Consider the following 3,328-nt stretch of genomic DNA (forward strand, 5'->3'; position numbering starts at 1 on the left):
CTACGGTCGCCCCGTTGCCCACGAGCGCTCGGGCGCGGGTTCCCTGCCGGCGTTCGCCGTGGCGACGGCGACGATCTCTCCGAGAGAGGGGCACCCACGGGCGACGATGCACGCATTCGCTCGAGACCGCACGGACGCACCTGTGCGGACGGACGCCTGGTTTGTCGAGCGTCGCTCTGAAGCAGAAGCGCTCTTGAGACGGGCAACGCTGGATGAAAAGCCAAACAAAATCCTGAAAAAATGTTCAGTCGTTGGTAACTTCACTTATCACAGCCCGACGCACTTGCAGGTCAAGGCCCGGGATTCAAACCCAGCCATTCGGCTCTCCTGGCTCGGTGCTGTGGTGCAGACATTAGCATACACCTATATCCGTCCAGCCATCTCTAACATGGCACATTAACTTTTTCATCGACTTTAGCGTTTTAGCTCTTGGTAGATGAAAACCGGTTGTCCTATCTCTCAAGTCCTTACTGACCAACACCATTCAGTGGCTTGGAATACCACAAGTGAGCTGAATGAGCAATTCAACATTTGTGTAATTCCATATTAAGTACATTCCTAAGGTAGCCTGGGTGAGACCTGTGCATGCCGATACCGATTGGCTATCTCGCGTGGAGAACGAGAGGCTGGTGCTGTGTGCATGAGGGGATTTATCAAGACAGTTGGCGATTGACACTGATCACAGGCAGCAGAAGAAAGTCACCAAAGGACTAAAGCTTTAATCACGGAGAAATATAATGGCTAAATAACGTAATAAAATTATTGTGATGATGCATGTACCTGCAAGGGCATTTGAACTGCAAGGTCAGCACAGCACCGCTCTCGGCCTCTCCTGAGTTGAGGGCCTTCAACCGAATCATGATACTACTCTACCATGTTTTTCCCCCCCGACTTTTCACAGTAAATGTACATAAAATAGCAGTGGCCTCAATTGTAGTGTGGTCAAGATAGTCTGATTTTGAGTCAAGTTAACAATTTGGTAAAGTGGAATATGAAATCCTTAGTTCATGTTACATCTCCTTTATGCCGGGGTTGTGCGTTTAGTCCCGAGGAAGGCCCCTGTTGTGGGCACAGCTGCCGGTTCGGGCGGCCACATTTGTCAGCGCTCCTAGAGCTGGTGGCAAAAACGCCAATGGCCAGACATTTCTCCTTTAAGCACGGTTGGCTACGTACGGTGTGAAAGAAGTTCAACATTGAGATGGTGGTCTGGATAAGTCGTGGTTTCAAGGGGCGTTGCACAGTTGTACGCTGCGGACTATGTTGAGGAGGAGGTGACACTTTTCTGCACTGGAAGCCCCTCTAGAATGTGGCGCAACAGCAGGCCCTGCCCATTGCTGGAGTCAATCGGCAGACTTTACTGAGGCTGTATATACAAGAGATGAGTGGAAGGCTAAATGGGAACAATAAAATATGTACATACGGCGTCGGTGGACTAAAATAACAATGATCTCACAGCTGTTGGGCAATCTCTTCGTTATCTCAAAGCATGCTTGGCTCATGTTGGGTTATGTTCTCCAGAAAGCTATCCAATGTAAATATGTTGAACTTATTTCGCACCATACGTAGCCAACTTTGCTAATATTAGGTGTGTGCAAATGCTCAACCGTTATCGTGCGCTAATTTAAATCGGCAGTGCTGAGTACGCAAAGGTTGCCCGGGACTTGTGAACTCCTCTGATCGTGTCCCCTGTCGTGGAACTAGATATTGTTGGGTTTATACACGGAGCCCATTGCGCACGTGTCTGAGGTAGCAGCAATTAGTGCTTTGCCTCGCCTCTTATGAACTCTAAGCATTGTTTTTTTTATCCAGGTCAGGGCCCACTGAGCTATACAGCTCTTTTTCAGAAGCGACCTGGCCACAACGCGCAGTGGCTTATGTGGAAATGTATAGCAGCCAAATACTCCGAATGCACATTGATTCTAAATGTGGAGGGGGAAACTGGTGGGCATGGAGAACATCCACGCGACCACGGGGAGAGGGAGAGACATGCAGAGTCCAAATATACAGCAGTCGTCAAGGGTCTGGATGGAACCCACGCCCTCGAGTATACAAGGCGAGGAGGTGGTTAACGTCTCGCCACCGCGACGCCCTTGAATGTCCGCACCCAGCCACTCGGGGCACAGATACACGAGCAATTCCAAGATTGTGAGAGAGAAGTACAAAATACCGATAACTACTTAAAACGTACGTAGACTTTTCCTGATTAAACTACACTTAAAATCAGTTAACACGTAGGCTTTCGCGAGAGAGAAATGAGTTCTCCAGCAGACCCCCCCCCCCTTCTCTCTATTTAAGGCCTCGACAGAGGCATTGGGTCTCTGTGTGTCTATGTTGTGTGTCTCTGTGTTGTCTCTCTGCTTGTGTGTGTATCTGTGTGTCTCCGTGTCTGTGCTTTGTCTCTCTGTGTCTCCGTGTCTGTGTTGTGTCTCTCCAGTGTAGTTCTACTTGATGACGGTTGCTTGTATTGCAATCGAAACGTCGTATTCTATTATTTAATGTATTTTCTTTCTACGTGACTTTACCGAAAGAACCAGAGAGCAATTAACTGATTACTAGTCTATTATATAGCTACACCCTGTTGTATACTAACCCCTTCTTCCAAAATTGATATTTTTATATATTATCTTTTTACTTGTTTTTTATAATGAATGAAAACACACCAAAGCGCAGCAAACTGCAAAACACCAGGTGTTGTTAAGTAATGAACTGGAGGAGGGCTAGGATGGCAGAATTTGCAACCTTGCTTCAAGGAAAGATAAGGCCTGATGAACGGGCACATGTCACCCGTGCAGGCGGCAGAGACAGTGGGAGAGTCAGCCAGACATAGTTAAGGCAAAAAGCCCAACCATCCTGCATGGTTTTAAAGTAACGTCAAAATTCGAAATTCAACAACAGAGTAGGCTAAATTATCGATCCTCGCGCTCGCTCAAATTGGAGACCAGGCTGCGAGCTACATCAATGAACCATTGCCCATTTGCTAATCCAATACTGAATGTTAATATTACTGAAGTCAAAACGAATTCTATGACCTCAGCACATGGGCGAATAATAGGGCAGTGTCAACTCAAAGGCAATGGAAGGAAGCAGAGGCGCCTTTGTCTAAATCACAACCACAGAATGAAAACACACCAAAGCGCAGCAAACTGCAAAACACCAGGTGTTGTTAAGTAATGAACTGGAGGAGGGCTAGGATGGCAGAATTTGCAACCTTGCTTCAAGGAAAGATAAGGCCTGATGAACGGGCACATGTCACCCGTGCAGGCGGCAGAGACAGTGGGAGAGTCAGCCAGACATAGTTAAGGCAAAAAGCCCAACCATCCTGCATGGT

Source organism: Lampetra fluviatilis, chromosome 4 (assembly GCF_964198595.1).
Source record: "Lampetra fluviatilis chromosome 4, kcLamFluv1.1, whole genome shotgun sequence".
NCBI lineage: Eukaryota > Metazoa > Chordata > Hyperoartia > Petromyzontiformes > Petromyzontidae > Lampetra > Lampetra fluviatilis.